Source organism: Filicampus tigris, chromosome 3 (genome assembly GCF_054856515.1).
Source record: "Filicampus tigris isolate MCC_2025a chromosome 3, RoL_Ftig_1.0, whole genome shotgun sequence".
In the NCBI taxonomy this organism is placed as follows: domain Eukaryota; kingdom Metazoa; phylum Chordata; class Actinopteri; order Syngnathiformes; family Syngnathidae; genus Filicampus; species Filicampus tigris.
Genome location: NC_141219.1, coordinates 22,592,472 through 22,607,458, shown reverse-complemented (window position 1 = coordinate 22,607,458; position 14,987 = coordinate 22,592,472). Strand labels below are relative to the sequence as shown.

General features: G+C 39.3%; 1 long non-coding RNA gene across 1 annotated transcript; it reads left to right on the top strand.

Moving 5' to 3' along the window:
• The first annotated feature begins 88 nt into the window (after positions 1-88).
• On the top strand, positions 89-3,160 carry LOC147150322 (uncharacterized). The gene is made up of 2 exons (XR_015086188.1): positions 89-1,137; positions 2,224-3,160. It is a non-coding gene; the product is annotated as an uncharacterized LOC147150322 (long non-coding RNA).
• The last annotated feature ends 11,827 nt before the right edge of the window (positions 3,161-14,987 follow it).

Here is a 14,987-nt window from a genome sequence, read left to right as displayed (position 1 = left end):
AACAGAGACTGAGGGCTTAGCTGTATGGCTTGAAATACATATAACGGTATTATTTGAATCTTTTGGTCCTAACAGTATTGGTGAGTGTAAAAATCACAATGAGAATATTTGCGATTGGGTTATTTAAGCCGTTGGCGAGTTTCGGCCGGTGTTAGAGCGTTAGCTAACGAAGCCCGCATCTTCTTTTTTTTTTGTCTAGATACGTGTTGATTGTAATACAACATTTCTGTTTTTAACTGCTGGATCTCCACCCTTACGCGGTTCTAGTCAGGCTTCAGTAAAAAGTCTACTGTACAAGCACTTATTTTGCTGTTCTTGACTCTTAGCGATTAGCCCACTTAGCGATCGCCTCCGCGGTGAAAACGAAACTTGTTAGTGGAGGCATTTATTTGTCACAACTGAGGAGATGGTGAGCAGCCCGCAGCTCGTTGCTGCTTTGCACGGAATACATATAAGACCGTGCTGCTACGGACAGGACAAGATAGCTTAGCGCCTAGCATTCAAGCATCCGCGACAGCGTGTAGTAGGACAGCGCTGTTTTTTATTTTTTATTTTTTTAACCAGTTCGGCGCTGGACCTGCCCACAATAGCATGCCACTAATGGTGAGCGTGGGGGAATAAGTAACCTTTAAAGAAACCGCATCTTTGGCGATGCCAAAACGATAAATCGTTCAGCCCTATCTACCACCATCATGTAAAAATCGTTTTTGGAGATGTTGTCTGGTGAATTTGTGGAGAAACGTGTGGCACAGTCTAGCCCCTAAAATGAGAATGGTGCTTCGTTGTGTGTTTGCTTTGTAATTTGTATCAGAAAATTGCCAGATTTTCATTGTGTCCCTGCTTTGTTGCTGAGGGAATAGACCACTTGGAAAAGGCATCACTGGATTTTGCTCCAGCTGGCAGGACAAATATGAGACCATATGATGGGTTTTGTTGCTTGAAAATAACAACCGTGAATGTTATTTTCTCTGAGCAGAAAGCAGTTGAAAGAACCTGCTTGAAAATGCAATGCAACCTTTAAAATGTCAACCAGGTCCAGGAATTGAGATGATACAGAGGTGTTAAAATCATCCACAAATGGTGTTTACTCTGTCTCAGTAAGATTAAGTGCTAGGAGTCTGGTGTATACATTTTTAGGTGAGTCTGGAATTCTTGTCCAATGTCAGTGAATGAAAACCGCAACGTTGATACGTTTTTTTTCTCTCATGGTGCAAATAACCATGACATTTTAGTCCAGTGACTGGCGTTTGCCTCTCTTTTCCATTGTTCGCTGCCAAGCAACGAATGTGTTGGCTCAGATTACTAGTCTGTTTATCTGTATAGCCTGTTCGATAATCATTTAATTTATTCAATTTTCTAATGATTCACAAGTAACACTGGTCAACAAATGTTTGCATTTTTTTTAAATCAGAGATTGGAAAATTCATTTTTCTAGATTACTTTTTTGGTCTGATTCCGAATCTGCCCTGTTTATTCTCGAGCACATCGGGTTTTTATATTGTAATATGGAATATATTAATATATTTAGTAATATTCAACAACAGATGGGTTATTTTCTGCAACGTCAAAGCTTTAAAATACAATGGTAAAATCTGTATTACTTAAGCTTTTATAGGTTAAAAAAATTAGTGCCAAAATTACATTAAGAGACCTAAATCCATCTCTTATTAAAGTGAGCTGTTGACCAGTGTAATTAGTGTGTTGAAATTTAAAACTAGACATCAAGAGAGTAAGCGACTGCTTGTTAGTGTTAGTGAGGTGCACCATTATCATATAAAACGCTACTGTTTGGTACAGCTGTTAGCCTGTTTCCCTTTGTGCAAACATTATTTTTGTGACCCATAATTTTTTGACCCATTTGCGTCACATTCAAGCCTGTTATGTCACAACAGACATTTGTCCCTCTTACAGTAATTCATGGAACACCTACACACAAGAGAAAGTCTTTATTTGCATGAAATAACAGTTCAACACTCCACTGACCTTTGCAGTTATGTTTATTGAATGGTTTACCATTAACAACTGAAAACAACCATTGTGCATTGTCAGAATTATGTTTGAAGATTATATCTGCTTGATTAGTTATGATCTTGAAATTCACGTTTTGCGCACATGTTTTTTCTTTATTGTGACTTTTGTTAAGTGAGTGTATAAAACAACTCAACGTCATTTCCATTGTACATACAAATCTGTTGTTTTTCCTGTTATACTTCTTTCCACCAGAGCATCGTCGTCTGGTTCCCATGCCAACAGTTTCTGAGAGACGATTCCGGCGCACCATGATGGAAACTGCCGGAAGTGTGTCATCACAGAGGATGTAGGAGTGAGAGAAGCTTTGTACGTGGGGGGATGCCCATAGGAAGAAATGGGTGGTGTATAAAGAGAGGCTCACTGGTAATCGTGGACAGTTTGCTCAAATTCACACACACCTGCTGTGAGAATTCCCAGTTTCAGAATTTTCAGAGAAGGGGACAGGATCTCTCTAATCATCTCTCAACAGCAGGGACAAAAAAAAAAAAAAACAGCTTTTGTAAACCTCGTCCTCATATCGCTTCACCATGGCGACCCGCATGGACACAATCCCTTCCCATCTGCTGCCTCTAGTGATGGAAGAGTTCCCTCAGCCACTGGCCATGGCTTGTGTCTGCAGGGCAGGGCAACGGGAACCTCGCCTCCGCTGCTTACAGTGTGGAATCATTGAAGAAGAGGAAGGCGACTGCTCCACTTTGGAGGAGGATCAGGCCCAGCGTTCTTTCCTGCAGACCTTGGAAAGCCTAAGGAGGAGCACCAGATGAGCCTTTGACCTTGTTCCTTTCCCTGCGCTTTGGAATCGCACATGTGTCAGTTATGGGTACAGATGTGCTGACTTCACATGAATCCTCTGTGGCCAGTTGATGTTAGCGTTCCTCTGTCAAATGTGGCATTGGGTATGCCTACAGAAGAAATGGGATGGAGGGATAAGAAGACGGTTCCCTGCAAATGTATTATTGTTTGCTTTATCTGCCATTCACCATTAATTGTTTTTTTTTCCATACAAGGAATTAATAAAATAATGGAAATGAATATTTATAGGCCTGTATCTGATGTCATGAAACCCTTTGTTCGCCTGCTGTTTTGCCTGCGACTTTGACATTGCATTCAATACAATATCTAAACATCACATTGGTGGTTCGTGTTTTCTGTCTGACAAAAAATATACAAATAATTAAAAAGAAGACCTCACATGCTGGCAACACAATACGTGTGCAATTACAAATGTGTGTCTCTGCAGGTGCAGCCATTTTTAAGGTTTTCCATGTGGTGGCACTATTGATACACATCTGGGCACAAAGCAAACGTCAATACAACAATTCATACTATAGTCAGGTTGATTGCATATTAACACTGATGAATTAGCTCCTTCTGATATTCATTCATACAGCCCTCGATCAAGGAAAGAAGCCTTCAAGTCACGACTACGTTTACACGCAGTCGACCCTTTTAAACATGAACATTGGCAGTATTCTGGGTTTTAAGCCACGTGAACGCGCGCAATAACCCAAATATGCACCTATTCGGATTTTTAAAATTCCAAGTATGTGATGCACGGGACGCTGCGCATGTTCAACCGCAAGGAATCTTGGTCTTCGTAGTACAGAAGTGCTAGTATACAAAGTTTTTTTTATTTTTGATTTAACAATTTTAATTAACAAATTGGACATCACGTGCCATAACTTCACACAGAAGACAAATAAGAAAATCAGACACCAAATTTAACAGAGTAAAAATTGATTGTAAAATAAATAACTAAAATAAATAAATAAATAAATACATAAGCAAACACAAAAAAATGCCAGGGGTCCTAAATAAAAACTAAGACACATTGAAAACATTAAAATGGGAACACAATTTCACAGGCATAACAGCTTTCTTATTTTTACAACCAGATATAGAATGTAAGTATATCTCCATCTCTTTCAACAACCCACAAAAGATGGGTTTTGATTTTGAAAATGTACATTTGTGAATAAAACTTCATAGGAAACAATACAAGATGAATTAAATAATATTATATTTCAAATGACATGTCATAGTTAAAACATTTTAAAAGAAATATGTTATGTAAAGAAAGTTCAAAGTTACATAAGATGTTGTCCATGATGAATCTACAAATGTCTTGCCAGAGTTTGCGAGTATAGTTACATTTCCAGAATAGATGTATAACAGTCTCAGAATGGGAGTCACAGAAGGCACAGCTCAGTAGCTAGTATACAAAGTGTTTGGCACGTAACCCACCAGTATACTCCATTAGTGATAAACAAAACGTGGCGAAAGTTCGAGTAAGTACACATATGGAGCGAGGAGGAAACAGATGTCTTCCTTAGTCTAGTGAAAGAAATTCATGTAATGGCGCTTATTGACGAAAGGAAGCTTTCGTGATAGTGACATTTATAACATGGCAGCCGCAAAGCTACTGGAAGCAGGGTTCGTATGAATGCCAGCCCAGATAAAGCACCGCTAGAAAACGCTCAAAACGGCCAACTACAAAGCGAAGCACTTCTATTTAATGGATTTGGTGGAGAAGGCCCATCACCACTGGCCAAAACATCGGGGTTGATGTCGGCTTCGAGATACAAGAGCAATGCACCGCAAGCGACCAAGGCAGGTTATCTTATTTGCTTAGCTTAGCTTATTTTAACTCGATAGCTGCAACGAAACACATTAGTACCAGAAATGCTGCCTAATATACATAGTTGCTGATTACTGGGTAAAATAAATGTCAATGTATTTTCAGTTAATGTTAGTTTAAACAAGTGTTCAGTCCTAACCAATGTGTCCCCACTTTCCTAATTTTTGCCTAGTTTTGCTATTTGGCAGAGAATGATGAAACATCAGCCATGGAAGAGGCTTCCACCCCAGTGTCTATAATCAAGCACTCAAACGAGTGGAAGTGGTTCACTTGATCTTCAAGGAGGAGATCTTGATGATGGTGTGAAAGGAAAACTGTTAGCAAATTTGTAGGTAGTACCATGAACATATGATTTACTTAAGATTGATCACTGTTTGCTTACATATAAGATGTGAAAGTGTGAGAACAGTAGCCTTCCTAACTATTTTAACATCCGCCAATATTGTGATCCTTAAATTAAGCTATTAGGTTTTCCCTTTTTATAGATTCTGTTATCTGCCATCTCATCTACCTCAAGTGAAAAGTACAAACAGTGAAACCATTTTTTCCCAAAATGTCATCCTATTAATGATTATTGCTGTCATAGTATGCCCGATGCTGATTGGCTTCCGCGATGTGAAATGGCAAAAAAGTTCATTTGTTTTATACGCGACGAACGGATGGATTTTCTGTGCCTCGCTCCGCGTCCCACCGCTCCAAAGGCATCATCCGCGCCGCCCCACACGCAACTGCCTCCGCCCGCGTGAACTACATTGACTTCAATTGAAACGCGCCGCAAGAAACGCTCCCAACGGAATTGGTGTGAATGCAGCATTATGGTTACCCCTCATCCATCCATCCCTCATTTCTTAGGCTGAAACTGTTTGCACATGTCACAATCAAGATTGTTTTAGCCTTCATCTCTTGGGCTGGCATGGCTCCGTGGTAGAGTGGTCGTTTCCCAACCCGGAGGTTGTGGGTTCGATCCCCGGCCATGGTGACCATGTCAAAGTATCCTTGAGCAAGATACCGAACCCCCAGTTGCTCCTGATGCTGCGTCATCAGTAGGTAGATGAGGTACAGTGTAAAGCGCTTTGAGTACCCAAGATAGAAAAGCGCCATATAAGTGACAGCCCATTGTAAGCATTACCTTCCTCTGTCTGGCAAGTCAGGTCCTTGCCTGCAGTTAAGCTGTACTCTGCGCTACCTCATCACATAAAACAATATTGGACTGCTGTAATTCTGCAATAAAATGACAGCATTAGAATTGCTTTGATTGTGCACTGGCTTCAATAAGAAGAGAACAGTGTTCTGTCATTGTTAGGGTGGATCCAGATGACCTACTTCATTGATCTATAATATTGATGGACCACCCCCTAGACGCCACTCATGTTGTGTTACTGCTAACATTGCTGGGGAGGGGTTGATTGATCAGGTAATGTTTCTTTAAAGCGTTAATGTTACAAAAGATATGTAGTGTGTGCATTTCATTTTCATTTCATGTTTATTTGAATAGGGACAGATGCCACAACACAGTTGAATGAAAAAAACAATCTCCAAAGCACAGCATTTATAGCTATGATACTGATTTCCAATGCCCGTACCTAGAAGGGCTTTTAAACAAACGATCAGAGAGAGAAAAAAGTACACATTTCAAGACATATTCACATCAGTACATACACATCTTAAAACGGAGGGGCACAAACGCGCGATGCCGGCAACCCAGTCCGTCCCGCCTCCAAACCCACACACAAACTACATATGAATGCAGGCCTGATGTTCAATCATCCATTTCAATTTGTCAATTTAACTTTAAAAAGTTAATCATTTTTTATTGCTTTCACATCAGAGAATAGCTGATTCCATATCTTAACTCCCCTGACTGTAAAAGATGTCTGGCCAAAGGAGTTTTTTTCTATAGGGTATTTTACAATTCCCTGCAACTGCCCTCCTAGTTGCAACTCCACTGACAAGTAAAGGTTTTATTAAATCAGAAAAAATCTGAGGGGCTTGGCCATTCAAGCGCTTCCACATCAAAGCCGAATTTGCCGCTGTAATGTTGTTGTTAAAATGCAACACTTTCAGTTTCAGATCTTCCAAAACTTGACAGTGGTGTGATCTTATTGGCCTTTTCCCCCAAATGTTTTCATAGCGCGATTATAAAGTCTCCCTATGAGTTTTATCATCTGTTTGCCAGCCTGTGACCATGAGGTGACACAGTAGTTGAGGTGTGAAAAAAATCATTGTGCACATAAATATTTTGGCGGCATCAAAAGTTAGACAGTGTCTGATTAATCTAAATAGATATAAATTGGTCTTCATAGTTTTGGCCAGTTTTGTTACCTGCTTGTCAAATTTGAGTAGTGGGTCCAATATCAGACCAAGCTATTTAACCTCTGAAACTTGCTCTATGGGTTGGTTATTAATTGTCCCATCTAATTTCATCAATGTGGTACATTTTCTTGAGGAAAAACAGATAGACACTGTTTTTTTCACATTAAGTATTAAACATGAGTTTTCCAGCCATCGAGTTATAGCCTCTAAATGTAGTGATAACTCCATTTACAGTATGTTTAGTACCACAATTTTCAGTTTTTGACTGCAATTACAACTTTGGCTTCATTATACATATTATCTTTGTTCGTTGTCATCTTTGTTTTATATGCTATTAGAAAACCATAGAAGAAATTGTAATAGGTTCTGCTCTCAAGGTTGCTGTACGCATTTTGATTTGATGAGCCAGACGCTTCAGTTAATTTACAGCCTGCCTTTCAAAGACACAAAAGAGTGTCTTGTATAGCAATAGCCTTGTGTGTCAGAACCTAACGCCATAACACCAACAGGTTGGACAAAGGAGAGCAGCACTAACGTTCCTTCGGGTGGCTTAGTATTTTGTTATTCAGCTACATGCAAAGCTTAGCCTCTGAGATTAGATTTTTTTTTTTTTTTTGCACAAGTCCGTGCAGAACTGAATGACCTAAATCACCGCTTTGACTCCCACCTTGAGTTTAACAATAAGTGAAATATTTTTCCTTAGCAACTGAGGAAAGCATCTGATAGACTCCTTGGGAGAAAGAAGAATCATTCAAAATGTATCTCAGAGGAGCAGTAATGGATGGTCAGTGCCAGAAGGACATTCTCTACTGGCTTTAACACCACTAGAAGCACCGATCTTATATACGACCTTAATTCTATTTGTTCCAAGAAATAGTTTTGATTAATTCATTCTATTCTCTGAATTTTGTAGTGTTTCTCTCGAGGACACAGCTTCCATTACATATGTGGATATGCCTTTTTTTGTCCAATCAGATTTCAGCATCCACTGTATGTGCTGCTGTGTAAATCTCATCTGCCGAGGGCCTTCAGAGTCAGACGTGCTGGACTACGGAACTTAAATTATATGAGCAATGGTGCCCTTTCTTTATCCTTTCGGATTTCAAATTTGTCCTCATAGGCTTGATGGCCCATGATGACGTCAGCAATTTTTCATCCTCTGATTAGTTGGCAGAGCAAAACTTGATACAGCCAACTTCGACTAGCATCACACGCCTCTGCAGAAATCTGCAGACATGAATGCATTTAATAATATTCATCTCCAGTAGATATTTTGTGCAATGGAACCTCCATTTATGAATGACACGTTTGGTGAATTTGGTTTGTGAACTAAATTTTCAAAGAAAAATTACCTCGGTTCACACACTACTGTTCGTTTGTGAACAGCTTCGCTATTGTAATAATAATAATTAGAAAATTCCCGCAGAAATTTTGAATTGGACTGCTGACTCTTTGCAAAGGCTTTGTGAAGAGGTGGCCCTGCCCAGTACAACTATTTGATCATTTGGTGTAAATGTCTTTCACTGAACTAATTTCAAAAAAAGGCAGAAGGTTAATCTATATATAAGATACATCTTACTGTTCAACATTTATTTATTTTTATTTTTTTTTTGTAGTATGAATGATCTGAACATATTACAGTTGAAATGGTTAGAATCGATCAATAAATGCATAAATTAATGGTTTATGTGTTTACTGTAATCCAGAGGAACATTTCTATGATTACCAGAGTGGTTCTGGTTACCTTGCTTGGAGATTGAAAACTGTTGAGCGCAACTCTCCTCAAGAGGTCAATATATCTCAACACACTTTTCAAGATGGACCCACAACTCATCACAGCCCGTGTGATAGTGTGAGGCAGTTGTCTGGTGATGACCGCAAGGAAGCAATGCTTGGTTTAAAGAACTGAAATAAAGTGTATACCATTTTACAAATTTATCTATCTCATGCACTGATTTGCATTTCCTGGCTGACAGTCAATCGGAGTGATTGTCACTGACACCACTTTGCAGACTGCCGTTGCTGTCTTATTCATTCAATTCATATCTAAAAGGCACCATCACACAAAATATCTGAATTTGCCATAGTTCTAAACACTACTTTTTCATTTAGATTTGTTCTCACTTCTACCGTGAATGTGCTGAACAAAATTCTGGACATGTATGCAATGTACTTAATGAAACCATGACTGAGGACCGCAGAACAAACAATGACCTCCCTGCCATGTTAACACAAGCATATCACTGAGTAGGCTGAGCTGAAGTTTGACCATGTCACGTGCGTGAGGACTGATTAGTGGGATGAACTAAAATCACCTTCCACCCTTGTTCAATCAAGCCCTTGTTTTCAAACATGTCATCCCTAAAAATGAGTGTCTGACCAGTCTTGCCCTGGGAGGAAGTGCCCAGCTCTTCTCTCAATTATTTGTGTGTGTGTGTGTGTGTGTATATATATATATATGTATATATATATATATGTATATATATATATATATATATGTATATATATATATATGTATATATATATATATATATATATATATATATATATATATATATATATATATATATATATATATATATATATGTATATATATATATATGTATATATATATATATATATATATATATATATATATATATATATATATATATATATATATATATATATATATAAAGCTTAATCCTCAGTGGCTACAGCTGGGAGTCTGGCACAGCAAAGAAGCCCCTCCCACCACAGGTTTGGTGAGCTCTGACACTATACCTGCTGTGATTCATGCAGCAGATCAGAGCACTCCAACCAAGTTGAAGTACTTGGTGGTGGCTGCTTCTGTGCATACCGAGGTGAACCATAGTCATTGGTCGCCGGAACGCAGAATTTTGGAGAGAGGGCAGATCTTTATCCTATACTATGATCTTCTTTAACATCTTTTCACGATGTCGCCTCGCTGGCTTACACAGTATCCAGAGGCTACCTCTTGGATCTTTTATTCAATATCTCTTGTGAGTAGCACTGGCAAATGTGTGTGCGATGGCAGCAAGGGCGCCTAGTTTGGCAACCGCTTTCAGCATCATATTTGATGGGGCATCTGCTGCGTTGACAGCTGGAGAGACAGGATGAGTAACAGAGGTCACACGCCGAGTTTGACTCTTTCCCTTCACAGTTTGCCAGGACTGCAAAGATGGAACTGTGTCCAGCGCTTCAGTCAGAGCACATAATTAGGGATGCAGCAATGTCACATGGGTGAGTGGGGAGATTTGACCCATCCTGTGTCCCAGTGGTAAGATTTGCACTCAAACCCTTGACCATAATACTTCTATGTGCTTTTCTGTCACAATGAGCCCATACTTCCTGGACTAACTGTCATCTTACCCGAAGTCACCTTTGCACACAGCCAGTTTTAAATCTCTTTTCCTGCTACAGATAATGGGAAGTCTCGAAGCTTGCATCTACATGCCAGGTCTTAATGCCCAATCAAGATTTTCTCCCTATAGGCTGCAGGCACATTGACAGATATTACCAGATTTTTATCTACAGCGTATGATGATTCTGATTCTGATTATGTGGATATCCAATCCCATGCCCTTTTCTCTGCTTACAGGGTCATTTCATATATCTTAACCGGGCAACTTTGAAAAGAATTGTCACTTGAACAATGCACAGTAAATCCATCCTTAGAAGTTTCTAAGGCATGAACTTTCCATCTCACAATAGTGGTTGCTCAATGAGAATACTTGGAGAGAACGTTGACGAGGTTGTGCAGCACACTAGTGGTGTTTATGCGTGCTTCTTTTGAACAAAATTGGGTACAGTACTACTTTTAGTTTCAATCAAAGCAGAGTGTAGCTACCTTCAGCACTGATATATCTCAAAACAGCATCACTGCTCCACACTCCTTATGTCTCTGTTCTAAGATCAAAAGGGATGCTGGATTACCTAGTTTACGTTCATTTGTTTCATGCTAACACATGTCACCATCTGCTCTTTGTGAATAGTTATGGCTGGATGCTTTCTTCTCCCTTCCTCCCAATAGATTAGAGGAAGGGGCATGTTTCCTCTTCTCTAGCCTGTAGGTGGTCTTTTTCACACGCTGGGCATCGTTCCCATACCTGTTTGGGAGAACCTTGAGGCTTTCTCTGTCTTTTGGTGTTTGTCACATCTGTTGTGCCATGTCATGTTTTAAATGTGGACTCTAAGCACTTTTTAGTGATTTACACATTACCTATTTTTATTTAAAATAGTAAAATAAAATAGGCCGATAACTGGATGTGAATAGGAAATTACAGAGATGGGCGTTCCTTCCCAGGGGTGGAATGGTCCATTCGTCCGGGACCTATTTTGGGAACAAAGGATGAGAAGTTTTTTTTTAAAAAGGACGGACTAAGCAAGGACGGAAGTGGGATTTCGTCCATGCCTGTAATCGTCCCTAACCAGGTCAAATACCGACTGATGTATTGTGTTGATTTCTTTTAAAAAGAAAGAGCACAGTTCTCTTCTGCGATACCACGGTGTAGCCTGCCTCCACAACACTGTAAAGTTTTTAGTTTTTTTTCATGTGCGTGGCTACCCTGTAGTCACAGGCATAGTCTGTCCTCTAGTGGTTCGACACGTGTAATACAATGGACTATGCCACAGGACCCCAATTTTGCTGACGAGGGAAAAGGTGGATAGCAATTTTGTTTTGTTAACTAACTGTTAACATTTAGTACATACCTTGTCCCTTTGCATGCGAGCTACTGTATGTCCTAGTCTGGGACATCTCTAGAGCATAAAAATATCTCCGAGCCATCATTCATGCTCATGCAATCGCCGCCATACACTTAAAGCTACATCCCGGAAGTGGAAGTCTTTCATTGTCCTTCTAAAATAACATTGCGTTTGCAAAAAATATTTTTTTTGTGAAATAACGCAATAAAAACTGAAAACGTATTGCATTACAATGCAAAGGTTTTGCAATAAAATGCAACAGTATTACATAATCTAAAATATTCTCGTGATGTCCCCTGGCGGGCTGCATACTCTGGTGATTGACGGTGGTTGTGTTAGCAGCTAAAAATGCTATGTTGGTTGAGACGTAAACAGTCAATCCACTCACAATACTCCCAAGTCGGTAAGTGAATGTCAATAGGAAATATCCAGCTAATAAGCTTTAAATAATATTTATGAATTATGAAACCTCTGTCATTAGGATCTTGGCGTCATGCACAGACGCTTTTTTTGGGGGGGGATGCGGGGGCACGGATTGATTGAATGTAAGGATGGAAGGGTAAAGTGCACATCTCTGAAAACGGGTTTTGCTGTGTCAAGCATTCAGACAAGGTTGTATTTTTGTGACCAATCTTTTTTTTCAATGGTGTGCAATTGCATTACAATTTCTTATCAAATTTAAACTCAAACAAAAACAAACTATGCATCTATACATCATCTGAACGCGAGCACAAATACTTTTCTTAACCCACAAATTCAGCATTTTCAAAGGGTTTTGAATTTTCTCCATTAAGTTCAAAGATAGTTGAACCATACCTGTCAACCCGGGGTGTACTGAATCTTACGAAAGTTGTAATTTGCCCTTACATATCTGTATATAATTTTACATATTACACATTATTTTCGAATGGTTGCTGTGAAGTGAAAGGAAATCAGCGATGTACGCCATACATGTTTGGGAAGGTGTTTCCACCTGTCCAAATTATGCCGAAAGTGTACAACTTGACAGGTACAGTATGTAGTTGACAGAACTGATGCAGCAGTTATGTAATTTTGATTATATTGTATTTGTGGATTGTTTTAATGCTTCGATTACCTACTGCCAGAGTTGGGCACGTTACCCTTTTTTGTCGGTCCGTCCTCCGTCCCCGACCTGGGTACCCTTCCGTCCTCGTCCCTCCATCCTTATTCATACGGGGGCAGCACGGCTCAGTGGTAGAGTGGTCGTTTCCCAACCCGGAGGTTGCGGGTTTGATCCCCTGCCATTGTGACCATGTCGAACCCCCAGTTGGTCCTGATGCTGCGTCATCAGTAGGTAGATGAGATACAGCGTGAAGCGCTTTGAGTACCAAAGTTAGAAAAACTCTGTACAAATGACATCCGAGCCCATAAAAATAATCGTCTTCCAACCCTGTTCGTCCTTTTTCTTTTAAAGCGCTCCCGTCCTTACATTCCGTCGATCCGTGCCCAGCTGCATAAAAAATATACGGGGGAAGGGTAAAGGGTAAACGGGAGGCGATAAATGGACCGCAAATTTTTAGTAAAGTGCCCAGCTCTGCCTATGAATACAGATTCACTTCATAGCTTTCAATTGATGTTATACAAGAATGAGTGTCGCCATTATTGTGTGATGTCAGATGTCTTTCATCTCTGTGTAGTTTGACTTGAATGGCACTCTCATGCATTTTTCATCGTTAAGCTTCGGAGGTATCCGACCGACTTCATTATTTTCTGGAGCGTTTTATTTGTCTTAGCGTTTCTCAGTATTCACTTGTAATTTCTGAGGATTTTTCGTTTCTATGTATAAACTACCAGTACACAATAAACACTGTAAATACTAAAAATGGGATGGTAAATACTTGGTACCTGTTTATTGACATACTTGGCAAGGCAAGGCATTTTTATTTATATAGCACGTTTCATACACAAGGCATCTCATTGTGTTTCACACAAGCAAATATGCAACACCTACAAGCATTTACAAACACAACAGTTAACAACATTCAAAAGCAAAGCAGAGAAAACAAAAATAGCTTGCAAAAACCTACTAGAATCTACGCTCACATTTAAACACATTAACAGAAAACTTTAAAACATTTAAAAGCAAAGTAAAGAAATAAAAGTGGGTTTTTAAAATATGTAAAAGAAAAACAATGATTTAAAACTGTTTAGTGGACCTTAATCAAATGTATGAGAAAAAAAACAAAGTTTTTAACCTGGATTTAAAAGCATTTACACTCAGGGCTGACTTCACATCTGTTGGCATCTTATTCCATTTGTGTGCAGCATAACAGCTAAATGCAGCTTCGCCATGTTTACTTTGAACTCTGGGCTCCACCAATTGACCCAAGTCTGCAGATCTCAGAGGCCTGCATGGTTTATATCACTATGTATTCAGGACCAAAACCATTCAGTGATTAATTGACCAGTGGCAAGATTGATTGACCTGTGGCAAAATTTTCAAATCTATTCTACAGCTAATTGGGAGCCAGTGTAAAGCCTTTACTACACAGTTGTATTGCATCATTCATATTGTATGAATTATAATGCCATAATTTATACGTACACATAAATAAACAAATAGCAATGATAATGGTATCATTTGTGTGGCATTATTGCACAATCCTTATACAAGAGGTTCATGACAATCTTAGTGCTGAGAGTCACATCCATACCAGGTGAAAGGTTATGACACTCTCCAACATTTCTGACTGCATGTAAAGCTTCTAACTTGTGAACAGCTATTGTCATGTTCTCTAATCATCCCTAACTACATTAATTCTTGCACAATGATCTCAACATAAAAATATAATTACTATCAAATGTTTTTTTTGTTTTTTTTTACAGAATTTATAGCAGATGTTGGAACGTAATGTTTTCAATTTTGTGTTTACATAATTGAAGAGTAAGTGTGGGCTCAATGAGTGTCCTTCCCACAGTAGAACAATTTAATGATGTTCTCAGTGTGCCAATTTGATTTCCCTTGCTTTCAAAGCAGTCATTTGGAAATATTGCAGTTAACCCCCCCCAAAATGAAAAGAAACAAAGAAAAAAATACAGTCTGCGAGCACAATTATACATTGCGCTTTCGGATAATGTTACTTACAGGAATTTCATTGTTTATTTAGAGTGAGTGGTACCGGTTGGCGTCCATGGAACAGCCACCACTCCAAAATCATAATGGACCACCCATCTGTTAGTCATCCTCCATGAAACAAAAAGTAGCCTGTAAAGCAGGGGTTCCCAGACTACAGCCCGTGGGCCGGATACGGCCCGCCTTCACATTTGGAACAATACC